The sequence below is a fragment of the Tamandua tetradactyla genome, chromosome 6, assembly GCF_023851605.1.
Source record: "Tamandua tetradactyla isolate mTamTet1 chromosome 6, mTamTet1.pri, whole genome shotgun sequence".
Lineage (NCBI taxonomy): Eukaryota > Metazoa > Chordata > Mammalia > Pilosa > Myrmecophagidae > Tamandua > Tamandua tetradactyla.
This window is the reverse complement of record NC_135332.1, coordinates 177,578,697-177,601,149: the sequence shown is the minus strand read 5'-3', so window position 1 is coordinate 177,601,149 and position 22,453 is coordinate 177,578,697.

Below are 22,453 nucleotides of genomic sequence, written 5' to 3'. Positions count from 1 at the left end.
GGCCTTTTTTTCAATCTCAACTCCCTTCAGCAGAGAAAACTTTAATTTGCAATATAATATATTGTTATGTGGAGTCCTTATTTTATACTCTATAAAAGGTTTTCTGACTTTTTTTTCCTTTTTTGTGACAAATAACATGTAGACAAAAAATAAATTTCAAAGGATATCACAACAATTAGTTGTAGAACAGATTTCAGAGTTTGGTATGGCTTACAATTCCACAGTTTCAGGTTTTTACTTCTAGCTGCTCTAAGATACTGGAGACTAAAAGAAATATCAATACAAAAATTAAGCAATCATAATTACTTGTTAAACCTTACCTTCTCTGTATAGGTAAGGTTATAACTCCACCATCACCTTTGATCTTTCTCCCACTCTTTAGGGGTATTTGGGCTGTGCCCATTCTAACTTTTTCATGTTGGAAGAGGCTGTCCTTCCAACATGAAATTAGTATTCAAATTTGCTAGGTACCAGAATGCAATATACCAGAAATGGAATGGCTTTTAAAAGGGGGAATTTATTAAGTTGCCAGTTTACAGTTCTAAGGCCATGAAAATGTCCCAATTAAAACAAGTCTATAAACATGTCCAAATTAAGGTACCAACAAGAGGTTACCTAACTCAAGAAAGACTGATGAAGTTCAGGATCTCTCGCTCAACTGGAAAGGCCCATGATGAACACAACAACATCTGCTTGGTTTCTCTCCAGGCTTCTTGTTTCATGAAGGTCCCCCAGGGGCATTTTCCTTCTTCATCTCCAGATGAAGATGGCAGAGACATCTCCTTCCTGGGCTCTGGTAGTTCTCCTGGCTGTCATGGATCTCATGGCTCTAAAATGTTTCCTCCTTTAAAGGATTCCATTAAACTACTCAAGATTCGTGTGGAATAGGTGGAGTCACATCTCCTTCTAATCAAAGGTTAATACCCAAAATTCGGTGTGCCACATTTCCATGGAGATAATTTAATCAAGTTTTTAACTACAGTGCTCAGAATAGGGGTTAAAAGAAAGGGCTACCTCCTCAAGATTAATCTGGATTAAAACATGGCTTTTCTAGGGTACATAATCCTTTCAAACAGGGACATATGGGACAAGGGAATGGAACTAGCTGATGTTCTGGAAAGGCTGCTCCCTCTGCATTTCAGGACTTATCTGATCCAGAGACCCAACTGGAGGTTGAAGGTTTTGGAGAGTTGCCCTAGTGCGTGGAACATTTGTAGAACCTTTTATATTGCCCTAAGTGTTCTTTAGGATTGGCAGAAATGGTTTCGGTTGGGGTTTGGCAAGTTATAGTAGGTAGCAATGTCTAACTGAAGCTTGCGTAAAAGTGATCTCCAGAGTAACATCTCAACCCTGTTTGAACTCACTCAGCCACTGATGTCTGTTTACACTTCTCTCCCCTCTTTTACACTTGTCTTCCCCCTTACACTTCTCTCTCCCCCTCTTTTGTTCAGGATGGCATTGTTGGTCCCACAGTGCCAGGGCCAGGCTCATCCCTGGGAGTCATCTCCCATGCTGCCAGGGAGACTTTCACCCCTGGATGTCACGTCCCATGTAGGGGGGCAGGCAATGGTGTCACTTGCAGAATTGAGCTTAGAGAGAGAGAGGCCACATCTGAGCAAAAAAAGAGGTGCTCCAGAAGTAACTCTTAGGCACACTGTAGGTCAGCTAAGTTTCTCTGCTACATACGTAAGCTTCACAAGAGCAAGCCTAAAGATCGAGGGCTTGGCTTAGTGATTTGGGTGTCCCTAATGTTTAACACAGTATCAGGGGTTTCCCTGGGGGTAAAGTTTAATGATCCATATTTTTTCTTCCATCCCTCAAGAGATTTTGCCAACACTTTTTGATTATCTCCTTAATAGACTCTGGGATGTATCCAGGTATCATATTAAGCTATCCAGGATTAAAGGTCCTCAATCTCATTCTGGGCTTCCTCTGTTTGCATTGTTTAAATGACATATCCAGGCAAGCTGAGTTAGATGTGTGCTATAGAAAATTCCTTCCTTTGGTCTCAAAGAGTAAATGAGGTTCTAAATTATAGACAAAATCTTCCTTATGCCTGTATTCTGAATTACTTTAATTCCAATGTGATTGACGTCTTCTAATCTCTAAATACCAGGTTATACAAACATAAAACAGCCTCTCAAAATCCAGAAATAACAATTATCACTCTGGAATAAACATGACTGCTATAAGAGCTTACAATCTAAGCCTCTGTTTTCTTAAAAGTATTTTCTAAATGCAACTATACATTATTTGCTCTTTTGTTTCTGGCTTACTTTGCATCACTAAATGTCCCACAGCTCCATTCACAATGTTGCATATTTCACAAATTCATTCCTTTTTGTAGCAGCACAATGTTTGATTATATGTATACATCATTGTTCACCAATCTACTTCTCAGTCAGTGCATCCTTCAGCCACCTTCATTCATTGAGCATGATGTATAATGTCCAAAGTCAACAGTCCATCAACCCTCTCAATTTTAGATAATTTCATTGTATCCAAGAAAAAGATAACTAATAAACACACCTCACCAGATAGGAAATCCAAATGTCCCTTTAACTCTTGTCCCTCTCCCCATTATTAACCCCTGGTGTCGCTGTGGTACTGTTGATGTTTCCCTGTTAAACATAGCCCATGGCATGCAACAGCAGTTTTTCTCCTATACCCTGAACTTACACACTCTCTGTACAAGAGTCACACCTTTGCAGTAGTCCATGCAAGGACTTATTTATATTTTCACTGTCGATCAGTGGGAGAAATGGTCTTACAAACCCTTCCAATCATGTTCAATATGGTCATATTACTTATGGACCCGCTAGTGCACCGCCTTCACTTCTGTCTATTCCCTTATGTATAAGTCCAACCTCATTCGCTAACGGTTCACCCATCTCTAGCTTCCATGTATCTCTATGTTCCCTATATTCTGTATTATAAACCTCTGATTTTACCTTTGCCATGGTCATAAAAGTAGAGTCATACAGTATCTATACTTTTGTATCTGGCTTATTTCACTCAGCATTACGTTCTTGAGGCTCATCCATCTTGTCATGTGCTTTAGGATGTCATTTTGTCTTACTGCTGCATAATCTTCCATCATGTGTATATACCACATTTTGTTTAGGCACCTGTCTGTTGATGGGCACTTGGATTGTCTCCATATTTTGGTGATTGTAAATAATGCTGCTATGCATATCGGTGAGCAAATGTCTGTTTGTGTCACTGCTTTCAACTTTTCAGGTTATATACCAATAGTGGTATTGCTGGGTCATAAGGCAACTCAATATTTAGTTTCCTAAGGAACCGACAAACTGTCTTCCTCAGTGGCTGTACCATTATACATTCCCACCAACAGTGCATAAGTGTCCCAATTTCTCCACATCCTTGCTAACATTTGTGGTTTCCTGTTTGTTTAATAGCAACCATTCTCACAGGTGTGAGGTGGTATCTCATTGCAGTCTTGATCTGCATTTCCCTTACAGCTAATGAAAATGAGCATCTCTTCATGTGCTTTTTAGCCATTCCTTGCTCTTGAGAAAAATGCCTATTCATATTTTTGGCCCATTTTATAATTGGGTTGTTTGTTCCTTTGTCATTAAGTTGTATGATTTCTTTATGTCTATAGGATATCAAACCTTTATCAGATATGTGATTTCCAAATATTTCCTTGCATTGAGTTGGCTGCCTCTTCACCTTTTTGACAAAGTCTTAGAAGCACAAAAGCATTTGATTCTGAGGTGTTGCCATGTGTCTATTTTTTCTTTTGTTACTTGTACCTCGAATGTAAAGTTTAGTAAGCTACCTCCTATTACTAGTCTTGCAGATGCTTCCCTACATTTTCTTCCAGCAGCTTTATGGTGCTAATTGTTATATTTAATTTTTGTATAGGTGTAAGGTAAGGGTACTCTTTCATTCTTTTGCCTATTGGTAATCAGTTTTCCCATACCCACTTATTGAAAAAATTATTCTGTCCCAGTTCAGTGGATTTGGGGGCATTTTTGAAGATCAGTTGACCATAGATTTAGCAATCTGTTTCTGCATTCTTGATTTTATTCCATTGGTCAATACTTCTATCTTTGTGCCAGTACCATGCCGTTTAGACCAACTTTATATTAAGTTTTAAAATCAGGAAGTGTAAATCCTCCCATTTCGTTATTTTTTTAGGATGCTTTTAGCTATTCGGGGTCTCTTTCCCTTCCAGATGAACTTAGTAACTAACTTTTCCAAGTCTTCAAAATAGGTTGTTGGAATTTTGACTGGTACTGTGTTGAATCTGAGATCAATTTGGGTAGAACTGACATCTTAAGTATACTTAACCTTCCTATTAAGTGAATGTCTTTCCACCTATTTAGATCTTCTTTGATTTCTTTTAACAAAGTTATGCAGTTTTCTGTTTACGTATCTGTTACATCTCTAGTTAAGTTCATTCCTAGATTCTTGATTCTTTTTGTTGGTATTTGGAATGGAATTTTTTCCTTAATTGACTCCTCAATTAGATAACTGCCTGTCTATAGAAACATTACAGATTTTTGCACATTAATTTTATATCCTGCCACATTGCTGAATTTGTTTATTTGCTCAAGTAACTTTGTTGTAGATTTCTCAGGATTTTCCAAGTATAGTATGTCGTCTGCAAATAATGAAAATTTTACTTCTTCCTTTCCAATTTAGATGCCTTTTATTTCTTTTTCCTGCCTGATTGCTCTAGCTAGAATTTCTAGTACACTGTTGAATATTGAATATTGGTGGTGACAGTGGGCATCCTTGTTTTGTTCCCAATCTCTGGGGGAAAGCTTTCAGTCTCTCTCCATTGAGTATGATACTGGCTATAGGTTTGTTATATGTGCTCTTTATCACATTGAGGAAGTTACCTTTGATTCCTATTGTTTTTCTCAGAAAAGGATGTTGAATTTTTCCAAATGCTTTTTCAGCATCAATCGAGATCATATGATTTTCCCCTTTCAATTTTTTAATGTGCTCTATTACATTAGTTGATTTTCTTGTGTTGAACCCATCCTTGCATCCTTGGTATAAACCCCACTTGGTTGTGGTATGTAATTCTTTTAATGGGTCATTGGATTTGATTTTCTAGCATTTTGTTGAGAATTTTTGCATCTATGTTCATTAGGGAGATTGGCCTGTAGTTTTCCTTTCTTATAGCCTCTTTAGCTAGTTTTGGTATTAAAGTGATGTTAGCTTCCTAAAATGAGTTAGGTAGTATGCCTTTTTCCACAATTTTTTGGAAAATTTGAGAAGGATGGTATTAGTTCTTTTAGGAATGTTCAAAAATATTCACCTGTGAAACCATCTGACCTTTTCTTTGTAGGAAGATGTTTGATGACTGATTGAATCTTTTTATTTGTGATTGGTTTGTGGAGATATTCTGTTTCTTGTTGAGAAGTATAGCTTGTTTGTGTGTTTCCAGGAATTTGTCCATTTCATCTAAGTTGTCTAGTTTGTTGGCATATAGTTGTTCATAGTATCCTCTTATAATTTCTTTTATTTCTTCAAGGTCTGTGGTAACACACCCCCTCTCATTCTGATTTTGTTTATTTGCATCCTGCCTCTTAGTTCCTTTGTCAGCCTTGCAAATTGGTCCACCAATTTTATTAATTTTCTTAAAGAACCAACTTTTGGTTTTATTGATTCTATGATTCTTTTGCTCTCCCATTCATTTAACTCTGCTTTAATCTGTTATTTCTCTTCTTCTGTTTGCTTTGGTGCTAATTTGCTGTTCTTTCTCAAGTTCTTCCAGATGAGCAGTTAAGTCCTTCATTTTCACCCTTTCTTCTTTTTTAATATTTAGGGCAATAAATTTCCCTCTCAGCGCAGACTTTGCCACATCCTATAAGTTCTAATACATTGTACTCTCGTTTTTATTTGTCTCCAGACAGCTACCAATTTCTTTAGCAATTTCTTCTTTGACCCACTGATTGTTTAAAAGTGTGTTATTTAATTTCCATATATTTGTGAAAGTTCTCATTCTTTGATGGTTATGGATTTCCAGTTTCATTCCACTGTGATCAGAGAAAGTGTCGATCAGTATTTCCATTTTTTAATTTATAAGGGCCTATTTTGTGCCCCAGCATATGATCTATCCTGGAGAATGTTCCATGAGCACTAGAGAAGAATGTATATCCTGGTGTTTCTGCATGTAATGACCAATATATGTCTGTTAGGTCTAATTCATTTATCCAGTTGTTTCAGTTCTCTATTTCCATAGATTCTCTGTTTGGTTGTTCTATCTACAGAGGAAAGTGATATTGAAGTCTCCTACTATTATTGTTGAAATGTCTATCACTCCTTTCAGTTTTGCCAATATCTCATGTAATTTGGAGCTCCTTGATTGGGAGCATAAACATTTATGATTGTTATGTCTTCTTCATAAATTGTCTTTTATTAATATATAATGTCTTTCTTTGTCTCTTATGATGCTTTTACATTTAAAGTCTGTTTTGTCTTATAGTAGTATAGCTACTCCTGCTTTCTTTTGGTTACAGTTTGAATGGAACATCTTTCTCCATCCTTTCATTTTCAATCTATTTGTATCCTTGTATCTAAGATGAGTCTCTTGTAAGCAGCATAAAGCTGGATTACATTTCTTAATCCATTCTGCCAATCTGTATCTTTTAATTGGTAAGTTAAGTCCAGTAACATTCAAAGTTGTTACTGAAAAGGTGCTTCTTGAGTCCACCATCTTTTCTTTTGGATTCTATATGTCAGATCTCTATATTCTTTTCCCTCTTTCTCTTTTTATCCTTTAAGTTACCCTTAGTGGTTCTCTTCAATTCTGTGCCCTCCTACAGACCTCACTCTCCTGTCTTTTTTATTTGCAACTGGCAGAACTCCCTTTAGAATTTCTTGTAGGGTCAGTCTCTTGCTGACAAATTCTTTCAGTATTTGTTTGTCTGTGAAAAATTTTAATCTCTCTCTCAGTTTTGAAGACAATTTGATTGGGTAAAGAATTATTGGTTGGAAGTCCTTCTCTTTCAAGTTCTTAAATATATCATACCACTGCCTTCTCGCCTCCATGGTGCCAGTCAAGTATTCCAAACTCAGTCTTATGTGGTTTCCCTTGCATGTAGTAGATTGTTTTTCTCTTGCTGCTTTCGGAATTTTCTGCTTCTCTTCAACATTTGATAGACTGATTAGTATATATTTTGGGGAAGGCCTATTTGGATTTATTCTATTTGGAGTTTGTTGAGCTTCTGTGATTTGCATATTTATGTCCTTTATAAGGGTTGGGAAGTTTTCCCTCATTATATCTTCAACTAATCTTTCTAGTCCTTTTCTCTTCTCCTTCTGGGACACCGATGATTCTTACATCTGTGTGCTTTGTTTTGTCCATCATTTCTCTGAGATCAAGTCCAATTTTTCCATCTTTTTTGCCACTTGCTGTTTAAAGTGTTTGAAATCAGTTATCTTGTCCTCTAGCTTGCTTATTCTTTCTTCTGCCTCTTGAAATCTGCTGTTGTGTGTCTCTAGTATGTTTTTCATTTGGTCCACAGCATCTTTAATCTCTGTGATAGCTGCTATTTTTCTATTCATTCTTTCAAATTCCTCTTTATGCTCTTCTAGTGTCCTCTTGATCCTCTTTATATCAGTAGCCATTCCATTGATTTTATTTAGTAGATTTATATGAATATCTTTGATTAGTTGTTCCAAAATTTGTGTCTCCCCTGGTGTTTTAATTTGGTCATGATGTAACTTGGCGGGGCCCTGGTGTGCAAGTGCACAGAACTCAGGGGGATGAGGTGGGGTTGAGCGAATGTGTGGGCTAAGTGCAGGTGTGCCCTGAGTGTGAAGGTGAGCACCCACAGCCCAGATGTGCAGGTGACCACCTGCAGGGGGCAGGGAGGGGGAAGTGGGGGTTGAGGGGCTGGGAATGAATGTGCTGGTCTCAGGAGGGGTGGGTCGAGACTGTGTGCTTGCATGAGAGGGTGGGTCTGGTTGGGGCAGGCGTGTGCGCATGCAGGGTGGGTGTTTGGGGCAGGGACATACAGGGGGTGGAGGTCAGGACAGGGCGGGGGCCTTGGAGCATGGTGGTGGGGTGGGTGACAGGGATCAAGTACGTGGGGTGTGAGGGGAGTTCTGGGGTGGGGGTGACATGCATGAGGGTAGCATGTTCAAGGAACATGCCTTGGCTTACTTCCTAGTCCCTGTCTCCCCACCCGTGCGCTCCTGAAGGCTCCAGGCTTCCATTTTGAAAGGGGCACATCAGGCTGTCTGCACTAGCTGGACAGTCTGGACAGTCTCTGGTTCTCTGCATCTCAATTCTTCAGCTGTTGCAACTGGGGCCTCCCTATGTGGTGTAGAAGACCCTCCCAGCTCACCTACACCCCAGAATCACCATCCCAGTCACCTTCCCGTACCTTCTCGAGCTGTTCCTTGGAGTAGAGGTGAACTCTACTTATGCTATTCTACCATCTTTCTGGAACTCTTGTAGCATTTACATTTTCTTTGTCATGGCTTTTAAGCAATCCTATGTAATGTGCACTAGTGTGTCATTTTTTTAAGTTTCTTCTACTTCAACTTTGTTGTGATCTTGAATCCGGGGATTTATAGTTTTCATGAAATTTGGAAAAATGTCTGAATTCTGGTTATTTCTTCAAATATTTTTATGACCCCTCTTTTTTTTTTTTCTGGGAGCCTAATTGGACCTGTACAACTCTCTCACAGCTCACTAATGCTTTTTTTCATTTTATTTTCATGTGTCATTTTGGATAATTTTTATTGCTTTGTCTTTAAGTTCACTAGCCTTCTTATGTGATGTCTAATCTGCTATTTGTCTTATCCAATATTTTTACATCTCAGATATTTTCTTCATTGCTAGTAATTTGATTTGGATATTTAAATATCTTCCATATTTCTACCTAATATGCTCATGTTTTCTCTATTTTCTTGAACATATGAAGCATGTCTATAGTAGCTTGTATTATCCTTGTCTACCAATTTTATTATCTATGCCATTTATGCGTCTGTTTCTATTGATTGATTCTTACCCTCACCATGGATCATATTTTCCATCTTCTTTGCATATCCGGTTATGTTTGACAGGATGCCACACAGTAATTATTCTACCATTTGGGTGTTGGATTTTTCTATATCCCTTTAAATATTCTTGAGGTTTGCTCTGGGTGCAGTTATTATATTTCTCCCCATTCTTCCCATAAGGGAAAGGGAATATTTCTGGTGATCTGTAATATCTGGGGAAGGAGTTCATTCTCTCCTGATTGGCCATGACCTCTAGCTCATGGGGCACAGCGAGAGGTGTGTGCTCTCATTTCCTGCCACCATGCTGTAAGCCGGTTTGGACAGGACTTGCTCCCTGAGGTCTTGTTTGACCACCATCTGCCCCGACAGTGTAATCATCTCAGGGCCCCTCTTGGGGTCTAAGTAAATGGGTCTCACGGTTAGGGTGCTGGGGGAAGTCAGAGCATCCATGTGAGATGAAAGCCTACATCCCATTCTCCAGCCTAGCCTTCCCAGAAATACCAGCAATACGAATATAAGGTTCCCATTCAGCTATTTTATTATTAAAACAGATATTTGCTTCCCATTTGGCCATCATCTTTTTATGTGTGGTTCTCTTGGTCTGAATCTATAGAAAGCAGCAGAAGTGAATTTTAGGATGTCTTATATCCCTAATAAGACAAACACACTCACTGCATAATCCAAAGGAAAGATGCTGACGTGAATGCAATGTAGCATTTCATGTAATTCCCCAATGAATGTTTGTTACATTAAATAAGATAAAAGCACAAAGACAAGCACCAAGTTCTGAAGGGTCCTCTCCATAAGAGGAGCCACTATCCCTTGGCTGGCCTGAGGGCATCTGAGAGGGTTTCCAAAGGAAGTGACTGACCTCTTCCCTAACAGTTACCCTCAAAGTGCATTTTCATAGTGACCTTCCAACAGCAGAGACCCAATAGAGCAATTCTGGAACCTAAGCAGCATTTTGTCAGCCTTTTAGTTTGGAGAGCTCAGCAGTTATTAAAATGGAAGAAGCCGACTAGCCTCTGTTCAAGGGTCAATGAAGTTCCTGCTGAGGCCATTATGAGAGGGAGCCATGGAAGAAAGCATTGGGAAATCTGAGGAGTGGACAAGGACCGCAGACTAAGTCTCCCCAAGCCTTTGATTGAAAAGGCCACGTTTGTCCTCACAGCTCTCAAAAATGTGCTTTATGGGAATCCAGGACCAGGAGTTCCATATAAGGAGACTGCTAAAAGACAGATGAAAAGGTATAAAAATAATGTTAGATTTCATGGCGTAGTCAAGACCAGGCTCACAGAGTGACTTGCTTAAAGGTGATGATCAAAATGAGTCACCAGTGTCTCTTCAGATTGTGCTAATGCCTCTAGAAAAGGCAAAAACTGGGACTATTGTTTGTGTCAAAAATACTTCTGAAGAAGCTGCAGAAATCAAAAGATGCTGATACGCCAAAGTCTGAGGGAGAAAAAGAGAGAGAAATGTCAGTAGCCTTAGCATGCAGGGAAGCAGGTGAGCAAGAAATAGTACCTTAGAGCAGGATGGAGAAGGGGCTGATGTGATAGAAGAGGATTAGTCGGCAGATGGAGCTGGGTTCTGGGCCCAACTCTACCACCAAGGAGGCCCCAGTGTTAATTGACCTTCTACTTTGTGCTAGGCACCATGCTAGGCACTTTAAGTGTGATATCTCAGTGAAAACACTGGTTCCTTGAAGGAGCTGGGTTGCCTTGAAGATGCCACTGGCCCTCTCTGAACCTCAAAGTTTTCTGGAGAGTAAGAGTACTCAGCCATACCTTCGTGGCTGTTGGGAAGTTTATAACGTGTGAAGGTACCAAGAAGAGTTCAATATGTGATAGACTCTAAAGAAAAATCACTGAACAATTAAAAATAATAGTGATCAAAATAATAATATATATATTTGTGTGTGCTATATTGTGGGGGTCACATTTTATTCTTTTTCCATGTGAGTATTCCCATATTGCAGCACCATTTGCTAAATTTTTGTTTGATCTTTCAATTTTTGTTTGTTTGCTTGCTTGTTTGTTTGTTTGGGAAGTGCATGGGCTGGGAATTGAATCTGGGTCTCCCACACGACAGACAAGAATTCTACCACTGAACTACCCTTGCACCCCTAAAAATAATAATATTTTTCAGAACATGTTATACTTTAGCCACACTGTGTTGAGCACTTTAGATTTACGCATTATCAAATGTAAACTCTCAAGACAAGCCATGAGTAAGACAATAGTTGAGCTCTGGTCGATAGCTTGGGTGCCTCTGGACTAGGAGAGGAAGTTGTCCAATGTCACACAATAGTGAAATCAGAATCCAAAACGTCAACTGTCAGTTTCCACAAGCCTTGTGACTGTTTTTCTAGAATGAGAGAGGACCAGCATTGGCATAATATTAATGATTACCCCCTGTCAATCCTCCAGTCTCTCCCCAAGACTATTTTCCATGCTTGAACCCATCTGGAACATCTGGCCAACTGGTCAACCTTCTCCCACTTAAGCTCTTCCAGGGACAGAGTACTCATTCTCTATGGAAACAGCCTATTCAATTCCTGGACAACTTTACTGGTCAGAAAGTGCTTCCTTCTCAAGTCAAAATGATTGATTTCCGATGTAAAATCAGTACAGAGTAGACTCATTCCTGATTGTCACTTCCAGGGAGGAAATCCTTGACAATTTCTTGTTGCTTTTGAAGGCAAAATAGTCACTTGTTCCTCTTAAAAACTGCCAACAGTGGGAATAAAATCCAGGCCGAAGACCAAACCTGCCTTCCTTTCCTCTTGTTAACGCTGGCAGCATGGAACAGGCAGACAGTTGCAAGATCTGCAGTCGGGGCTAAATTTATATTCATTCAGGTGTCACCAGCCTGTGCTTTTTTGCTTCTCTCTGCTGATCAATGCACTCATTAAAGGGCCTGGCTAGCAATAGATTCACCTTAATGCTTGTCACCCTCAGGCTTCAACGACACAGGCTCTGAGATGCTAACAAGCTGCCGAGGAATGGAAAGTAAAAAAGGTCATTCTTTCCCTCCTTATTTAGAGTCCTGAAATTGTTTCTCTTCTGCCTTTAAAAGCAGTTCTGTTGATCCTATTAAATTTGTTTAGGAGCTCCGAGGGTCACGTAAGGGCAGAAAGAGTTTGGAAAAATAATCTAAGCAGGAGATGTTTATGGAAAACTGTAGTATATTTATTCCAAAACACTGAAAAATGTGATTAACATTTACTTCTGTTCTTCTGAACTTGAAAGATATGTTTGGACACTTAAAATAGAAGGTTTGTTTACCTTTTACCTAGTTGCTTTCTGTTTTATTCTTAACAGAAGCATGTTTTCACTTTGGCACATTCCCTTCTGGAACCTGCCCACATGCTTATATAATTTCACAATTTCAACCATCGTAGAGTGTCATGATTTACTACGACGTTCACTAAATAACTGATCATATTTCATGTGTTGCTTCACATTTTGTAATTAGCATATTGCTATTGGAATAATTTATGAAGCAGAGTGTAGAGAAATTCCTAATCATTCCCATTAGATTCTTTCTTTTTTTTTATTTTTATAATTTCAGATAAGACAAAAATTACATGTTGCAATTTTCTTCAGTTAAATTGTTTTTTTAGGACTGAGTCCCATGGATGGGTTAACCAGATCAAAGTCAATGAGGCTGGAAAATGACCTAAAATAATTATCAATTACATAGGCAGGAAAGAAAGCTATGCACTGTTTTGGTAGGATTAAATGCTTTGATTGGCACATTATTAAGCCTCCATTTGGTAAAAACAATAGCTAAAATGTACAGTGTGCCCCTATAAACAAAGCCCTGCTCCAAGAGCCTGGCAGGTCCTATCTCAGCATCATTCTCCCTGCATTTCACAGACAAGGCAGCTGGAGTCACAGAGTTTAGAAAAATCATCTCGGCCGTGTTGGTAGTACGCAGGGGAACTACAGCCGAAACCCTGATCTTTCCAATTTCAAATCCTTTGGTCCCCCTTAGGGCTAAACGCTGGTGCTGGGCAAACCATGAAAGTCATCTTGTGCAGGCTCTCATTTTACAGGACAAACTCCTAAGCCTGGAGAGGTTTGGTTACAGGCCCGGATGACACAGTAAAGCCAGGCTCCCCAAATCTGCCCTACAAATTCCAGTTAATGCATGTACACCCTCCCCACCAGGCAGTGAAAGTTATGTCCTTCTTTCCTCCCTGTGGGTTTGACTTGGGGACTTGTTTCTAAAGAAAAAAGTTTGCAAACAGTCAAATGGTAACTTTATATTGTGGGCCCCCCTGGCAGGAACCACGTTGACCTGTTCCTCACAGCCAGCACCAGCAAGGACACGTTAGGTTGGCATCACATACCCCCTAAGGCAACGCAACCAGACAAGCAATAGCCTCTATGATAATCCTCTCGGAAACCCATGACCCAACACAACCATGAGAAACAGCAAACCCTAACTCAGGGGCTCCTACAAATACCTGGCTATTTGTATTCTATTTGCATTCTTCAAAGCTGTCTAGGGCATGGGAGAAAAAAAAAGAAAGATTAAGCAACTGATCAGAAAAGAGTAAATAGATACAACAACTCGATTGGATCCTGGACCAGGAAAAGGAGGTGGTAGATGCCAAATGAAGTCTGTAGTTAATTGTGTGATGTTGTGCCGATGTTAATTTCATAGTTTCACAATCGCACTGTGGTTGTGTAAGATATTAACAGTGGGAAGGCTGGGTGAAAGGTATATGTGAACTCTTGGGAGAATCTTTGTAACTTTTCTGGAAATCTAAAAATATTCCAAAATAAAATGCTGAAAATAAGAAAAAAACAAATAGGTCCCCTGAAACTAAGCTACTTGTATCCTAGGGATTTCCTTATAGCTTGGAATCCCCCAAAAGAGAGGAATCTGGAAGAATATTTGGGAACCACTATTCATTCTAAAGAACTCATTGCTATTATTGTTGGAATGCTTGTGCATTGTTTAATTTTATGGGTCAACTTGGCTGGGCTGTAGAACTCAGTCACTTCATCAAATACGAACCTTGATTTTGTCGTGAAGGTATTTCATAGATGTGATTTTCACTGATACTCAGCTGACTTTAAGAAAGGGAGATTGCCCTTGATGACGCAGGGGGTCTTGTCCAATCAACTAAAGGCTTTAAGGGTGAAAATAGAGGTTTCCTGGAGAAGAAGAATTTCTACCTCAAAACTGTAGCATAAAATCCTGCCTGAGGTTCTAGCCTGCTGGCTTCTCCTACATATTTCAGACTTCCAGCCCCCACAATCATGAACCAATTCCTTAAAATAAATCTCAAGATATAGATATATTATATAACTAATATAATATTAATCAGTGTATCAATATAGTAATCAATATGTATTTTATGTGCATATATGTGTTTGTATACATATACAGCTAGATATACACACACATATCCTGTTGGTTCCGTTTCTCTGGAGGAGCTGACTGACTGAATTTGTGCCCTCACAGTCACAATTCTCGACACACGTGCATGCACACGCAGGCATGCGTGCACACACATGCTCACACAGTGCAAACCACCTAATCCGGTCCCAAACGGACAGCACTATTCTCTCTTCAGGGGCTGCAGGCTGAGAAGCGGCACTTCGTGTAGCCACTTGTTGGAGGTGAATTGTCCCAGGTTTGTTTTTGTTTTTCCAGGGGCAACAGTAGTGCTGCTGGGCGGCTGTGCAAGGAGAAAGGCGTTCTTTCCATTGCAAAGTAGAGAGGAACGGTTAAAAATACACACTGGCACATGCTGCAGTTACCACCCAGACTGGATGCAAAATGGCGCCACTGCCTAGTGGGGGAGCCGCAGCTGCCACGGAATTGAAAAGCCTTCCTTGGCGCGCGGCGAGGTGTCCAGTGCTCCTGGCTAATTTTGTCTGTCTGTCTGGAGCCGATGGCGCCCACTGGGCAGGGACCAGGGCTGCTGCTTCCGTCGGCAAAGTCGGGTGTCGCTTGCCCTCAGTGAGGGTCTGCTTGCGGGGGGGGTGCCATTACAATGTGACCATCAGCCCTGACATTCACCTTGGACTCGCGCTGAGATTTTCAATTAAAGAAGGTTTGATGAAAACTGATAACAAAGTAACCATTAAAGGGCCATCAGCGAGGACTGAGCAGGCTTGGGCGGACTGCATAGGGTGCTCCACCAATCTCTGGTGCTGTGCCCACCTGCTGGGAAGGTAGGCGGCCGGCAGAGACACAGGGCCGCCTGCTGAGAAACGACCTCAGGCTGTGGGTGCACCGGGCAGGCCAGGCACACTCCTCTGTTCTCCCGGTCTCAGTCCCCACCAGGGCGCCCAGAGGTGAGTGTCCTGCATGACCTCTTGGGAGCTGCGATGCTCCTTTTCCTCGTGTACTAACTCCTGATTGCCCCTCTCTCCAGCAAGGAGCCGAGATGCCCCAATCAACCTGGGTGGAAAGCCACGTGCCCTCCCCAGGGGTGTGGGGGATGTGCACATCGGGTGGCAGGGGAGGGGCGGGGGAGCCCTGGAGATTCCTGCTGAGCAGCCAGGAGCCAGAGTCTGAGAGGCACAGCACCCTCAATGAGAAACCAAATAGGAGAGAGGCGAGGGGGAGGTGGGGGGCAGCAGGAGGGACGCCTGAGGGGTCCCTGACCTTAAGGTCTGCCTTATACTTTTGGAGTTTTATATTTTTAGCCCCACGCCCCATGCCGTCCCCATTGGCTATGTGCCCTTCCAGGACAATGGGCTACGTGTTAGAGCATGTCTTCAGGCCTTCACAGTTACACATTCGGAACCGCACGCGACTCGGCCCCTGGCGGCTAATACCCACCCCTGACAGCGCCCTGGCTCCAGCCTGCCCGGGCCCCAGGAGCACCTGCCCAGAGGGTGCCCGAGGCCTGCGAAGTCCCATAGCGGGAGCCCCGCTCAGCACGCCAAGGAGAGCTCATGGGGGCGGGACGGGCTAAAGCTACATGGTGGCCGGGTGAACTGTCCCAGAGCCACTCGCCCGTTGGAAAGGGAGGGGAGGGGTGTGGGGGGAAGGGGACAGTGGGGATGAGCTAAGGGAACTGAGGAAGGAGGAAAAGGAGCAGGTGGCAAGGGCAGGCAATGGGGACTGGGAAAAGCAGAGGAGGAAGAGAGAAGGGAGACAGGAGGAGGGAAGAATAAGGGGAGGAGGGAAAGAGAGGGGAGAGGATGGGGAGGGGAAGGGGGAGGTTGAGAGAGGAAGGGGGAGGAAGGAGAAGGGGTGAGGAAGGTGAAGAAAGGGGAAGAAGATGAAGGGTGGTGTGGGGAGGGAAGGGGAAGCAAGAGGGTCATCAACCCAGGCGGAAAGAAGTGCCGCTTCAGGGAATGGGTGGGGAGTCGCAGGGCTTACCTGGGCCTGTCCCCCAGGTAGAGGGGCCACCTCGCTGCCTGTCCCCAGCTCCAGCCCCATGTCCGCTGAGCTTGGTGACTTGGAAATTGTCCTTTGCCTCTGCTTCCCAGGGGCTGGGAGAGGGGCAACCCTCAGCTCTTGACACTTTCCCTTACTGCAACACACTTGTTGCTGTCATGGAGAGCAGACAGACAGACACTCCCGCCAGCACCGGCCATCCAGTGGAGATGAGGGCAGGTGATGTGTGGCCACAGGAGAAGCCCAAGGCCCAGGCCAGCCTGGAGGAGCAGGGAAGCACTGCCTTGTGCAGAGGGGCGGGAGGTCCTTGGAGGTCACCAGCGAGAGAGAGTCTGGAGAGGGAGCACGTGGCAGGAGCAGGGTGCCTCGCAGGAGGGCAGCACGCCCCTGAGGGACAGGAGCCAGGGCAGGACGGTCCCGTGGCACCGTGAGAGCTCACACCCGCCTAAGGAGCTGTTAGTCTCTGAGGGCAGGATGGGGAACAGCGGGGACCAGGCAGGAGCAAGCAGATGCTGGGAGGATGCTGCAGATGCCCAGAGGAGCTGCTGGGTGCCAGGACATGGGGGAGGGGCCTGGGGGGCCTCCCTGCCAGAGGGGGAGCAGGGAAGTCAGAGGTGCCTGAGTTTCTGGTGTGGACAAATGGATGAAAGAGGGGTGCAGAGGTGAATGGGTGTGGGCTGGGGGGAGGCGCTCATGGAAGACCAAGAGAAGTTGAGTATTTGTGGCTAGAGCAGGGAACAGTGAACTGCTTCTCTAAATGGCCAAATGGTAAACATTTTCTGGCACTGTGGCCACCCAGTCCCTGTTACAACCACTCAGCTCTGTGGCTGTAACTGGAAGCCGCCACGGATAATGCGTGAGCCCATCATCTCTGACCTCTGGACCAGATCTCAAGAGCACACGTGGTTAGGTCAGGCCTACCCAGATCATCTCTCGGTCTTGAGGGCAAGTGATATGGGATCCTACTGACATCTGCAAAATCCTTTTTGCATCTTATAACGACAAAATCACAGAAGTGACTCTTGTCAGGTTCCACCCACACTCAAGGGGGGAAGATTACACGGTGTTTGGGGGTCACCTGAGGGTTCTGCCACCTCTGCTGTCCTGTTAACCACGCTGAGGCTGGGGTCGGCTGAAGGCCCCTCTGTCCCTGTACAGGTGCTCGGGGCCACAGTTCCGTGTCAGGAGTCCAGGTTACACTGTGCTCATCTTGGCCTGCAAGCAGAAAGCATCGCAGCTCTTTCCTGGCCAGGAGAAGCCTGGCTACGTGTTTCTCCTCTCTGCCCTGAGGAGAGGGATTTAAAAGGTTGTAGGGGGGGCTTGGCAGGCCTCAGCCCCTCCCTCAGGGCCAACCCAGGTCGGAAGCCCCCGCTTGTCCGCACAGAGAGAGCTAGGGTTTCTGACAATTCTTCAGGGGGAGAACAGCATTTGCAAAGCCTCATAATGGCACTATGCATGTGTATAGATTTTGCACAAAGCCTGTTTATTTTAAAAATCAATTTCTCTCCTACAGATGGCAATGGAAAAAAGAAACGAGAACCCAGTACCCCTGCCAGAGGCAATTTCCATCCCTGCTCTCTGCGCGGCTGAGACACGTTGCATGGAAGCACGTGCACGTTTAAGGGCGCTGCTGGCTTTCTCCCGCACCAGGAAAACCAGCACATCCCTGGGCAGACCCGTCTGGGTCTCCTGTGCAGGTCATGCTGGGACCAGGCATGGGAGAATCCCAAGACCAGGTCAGACCAAGGGGCTGGAAGTCTGAGTTAAAACAACCAGGAAAAGGGTGGTACATTGCCTCAGTTTCCCCAAAGTGACAGAGACTAGTGGGGGCCTGACAATTCCCATAAGGAAGACCAGGTAGATGGAGCTGCCGCCTCCTAGGAGCATGCACACACCCCCTTGCCCTCCGTCACCGCTTTGCAGGAAGATTGTGCTGCAAGGAAATAGTGCCACATACTTTTCATTGCAGAGCTGCTGGGGACGTTTCCGGCCCACTTTGTGCTAACAGACTTCTGCCCCGAGGGTGCACAGAGCACTCTGTGCTGCCGCTGTGGGTGCACTGCCTCTGGGCTTGTGGACACAGGTGTGCAAACAGCCCCAGGGGGTCCCTGGAGGCCAAGAGCCCCTCCCTTCCTGGGAGCATCCTGTAGGTTTCTCAGGAGATCCAAGAGGCACGGGGCACCGCTGCTGAGAGCAGCAGCCTCACCACACACCCTTACATCGGTTTTCCCTTTCTGTGCTTTAAAGACACCTTACAAAGAAATCATCGGAACACAAATCCTCTTGCCAGGCTCTGCTTTGGGGGAATCCCAGCCAGGACAACGACCTCTGGGACCAGCGGCTCTCCCACTAAGGGTCCCCAGCATTGCTCGACACTTACTGAGCTACTGGTAGTAAATCTCAGTGTCTGACTCACATCCCATCAGGTCATTGTTTTTGGAGAACCCTGACTAATGCACCCACAAAGATTTCCACAGAGATAGCCCCAGTTCCGGAAACAGTGCTCCTTGCCTTACATGGCCACGCAGAGTTCTCTGTATCGCAGCCCCCGTACTGCCTCTGCCGTGAACACGACGGAGATTGCACTTTCAACTGATCTATGAGGGCGCAAAGGACATCAGGAAAATGAACTGGTTTATGATTTCCGAATAGTGCCACACCTTAATTTCCCCAATATGCATCATTTAAAAAAAGGTTTTATGGATTAAATTGTGTCCCCCAAAAAGATACGTTCATGTCCCAACTCCTGGAACCATTTTTGGAAATAGGATCTTTGAAGATGCTAGCAGTTAAGATGAGGTAAAAAAAAAAATACAGATTAAAAATAAATAAATAATAGGGGGGAACAAATGTTGAAAGAAATTGAGTAGATTGAAATACTAGTGATCAATGAAAGGGAGTGGTAAGGGGTATAGAAAAAAAATAGGGGAATAAAGGTTAAAAGATTTTTTTTTGTCTGTCTGTTTGTTTGTTTGTCTTTTTTTTTCTTTTTCCTTTTCTTTTTTTTACTATTATTATTATTTTTATTTTTTCTCTATATTAACATTCTATATCTTTTTCTGTTGTTTTGCTAGTTCTTTTCCTAAATCGATGCAAATGTACTAAGAATTGATGATCATGCATCTATGTGATGATGTTAAGAATTACTGATTGCATATGTAGAATGGAATGATTTCTAAACGTTGTGTTAATTTCTTTTTTTCTTTAATTAATAAAAAAATAATAATAATAAAAAAAGATATTGGGTAAATGGAAATACTAGTGGTCAATGAGAGGGAGGGGTAAGGGGTATGGTATGTGTGAATTTTTCCTTTTTTGTTTTTATTTCTTTTTCTGGAATGATGCAAATGTTCTAAAAAATGATCATGGTGATCAATACACAATGTATGATGATATTGTGAGCCACTGATTGTACACCATGTATGGAATGTTTGTATGTTAAGAATGTTTGTGTTTGTATATATTTTTTTATTTGTCAATTAAAAGAAAAAAGAAAAAGATGAGGGTAAAATGGATTGGGGTGGGGGATGGGTGGGTTCCTAATCTCGTATGGCTCATTCCTTCCAAGGAAAGAAAGCTCTGGCTCAGTCGGTAGGGGCCAGACGGCCATGTGGCAGAGGCAGGGACTGAGTTATGCCATGGCTGGCTGGCAAACCACCCCCAGAGCCCTGCAGACGTCAGAGGGAGCACAGCTGCCGACACCTCGATTTTGAATATCTAGCCCCATAAATGTGAGACAACAAACTGCTGTTGTTTTAAGCCATCCTGCTTTTGGTGCTTTGTTACAGCAGTTTTAGGAGACTGAGACAGACGACTAGCAACCTCCCAAATGCCTGTGACTCAAGGAGTTACCAAATGTGGGAGAGTTGCTTTGTCTACCCATGGGCTTGTGTCTTGGGCCAGTCATTTAGCCTCTGGAGCCTGGGTCCTCAGCTATAAAGTGGAAAACTAAGGAAAGGTTGGATTTCAAGCTGGCAAGCTCCTTTCTGTCTCGTGTAAATGTCAAACCTACAGAATGCCATGATTTGGGCCTTATTTTGTATCAGTTCAGGGTACTTCTGAAAAACGCAAGCCTTTCCCTCTACACCAAGCTCTGCTTTATCCTTCCCATCAAGGAAATGAAAACCCCTCGAAGGCAGGATGCACAGCTTCATTCAGACGCCCTGTGACAGGGGGGCCTGTCCCAATGTGAGACACAGAGCAGATGCTCTGCATACAGTAATCTTGTGTCTGCAGACAAATGAGCTGAAATAATCTTCACTCTGAGACCAGGGCTACCTCGTCAGCCTGACTTAGGTATTTGAATTCTCATGTAATAATAGTTAACATTTTGGAGCCCTTGCTATGTGCCAGACATTGTCTAAACAGGTTACATTTGCTAAGCGTGCTCACCTAACTTTGTGAGTCAGGTCCTAGTGCCATCGCCCCCATTTTACAGGTGAGTCCTTGGAGGCTCAGCCAGGTGAGTGCCGTTCTGAAGTCTCACCTATTGGCTGGAGCACGATTCCCCTGCAACTGCTTCCAGGCTGGGCTCTAACTTCAGGACTCCCTCAGCCCTTCTTGTTCTCTTCTTGCCTCTCCCGGCACCCACTTTCCAGGAGCTTCCCTCTACTCCTTCCCTACTACCAAAGGCCAACCCTTGTTTCTACCCTTATGATGATACAGTGTATCTGCTTCAATGCAGCTGCTTTCTATGCACAAGGGTAGATTTCCGTTGCTTCTATTTTTTTTTTTAATATGCTGAATGGCAGGGTCACATTTCATTCTTTTTCCATGTGAGTAGCCAGTTATTGCAGCACCATTTGCTGAATTTTTTGTTTGTTTGTTTTTGTTGGTTTCTTTGGGAATTGCATGGGCTGGGAATCGAACCTGGGTCTCCTGTGGAGAGAGAGAATTCTACCACTGAACCACCCTCATACCCCTTGCATAGTCTTTTAAAATGAAAGCTTCAGGCCGGCAGAACAGGAAAATGTGTCATCTTTTCAATAGGTGTGGCTTTGGGAGTGGGTGCCTGAGGGTCCCAGAAGGCTGAGGATTTGTGGTTGGATCTGGGGTCTTCCCGTGCCCCTCCCTCACCTCCACCACTATATGTATGTCCGCTTCTCCCAAGCAGCTGGCCCGCTCCACTGTGGGAAACTATATTCTGCCCCAGCAGATATTTTCTAATTTTATCTTCTTGGGGTTTTCACTTCAGCGATAAATCTTCTCAAATGGCTTTAGCTCCAGAAGCATCTTCAAAGAAGAAATGAAAACCATGATCACCAGTGTGAGGAAATAAATGCATTTCACTCCGTTACAGAAATGAGGAGATCAAAATCACCCCACCCGGAAAGTACACTCCCGGGGGCTCCTGGATTCGCGCTGAGTTCTCCTTGCAGAGACCCGGGCCAGGGCAGGGCTTCACCCCGCACCCCCTCCCCAGGCCTCGCTGAGTCCTGCCTGCCCTCCAGAGGAGCACGGCCTGTGCAGGGGCCTCCCAGGTGACCTGACACCTGTACGACAGGGTGCTCAGGACAACAAAGCTCATGTGGTCGACCAGACAGCCCGGGACCCAGGAGGGGCCTATGGGTGGGGCTGGGGCTGAGCGCACATCTGACATGGAACTGGGGAAGGAATGCGTTGGTGAATGAGCATGAATTGAGCAAAGTCTAGAAGCCATGTGGTGGTACTGATGCTGCTAGGGAAAGAAATTCACCCCATCACTCCTCGAGTTTACAAAATATGAAAAGACAATCACACATATAAATGGTCCTTTCTTGAACCCAGCCAGAATTCCGCTGTTGCATCAGGCACAACCAGAGTAGACTTTGCAGGGGCTGTCGGAGACTCTGGGGGCTCAGAGAGAAAAGGCAAGGACTTTCCAGAGGGTCCTGTGGCCTGTAGAGGCTCAGACAGTGACACAATACAAAAGACCCATGAGGCCAGTCGTCAGTAATCCCAATTCACAGAATACCTTCCACACTGCAGGTGCTGCACACAGGCTAGCTGTAGCTATCATGATGACCCTTTACGATTCCCACTGCAGAGGTGAAGAAATGGAGCCTACCTGCCTGATGATGAGGAAAGTGCTTGAACCCAGTGAGTC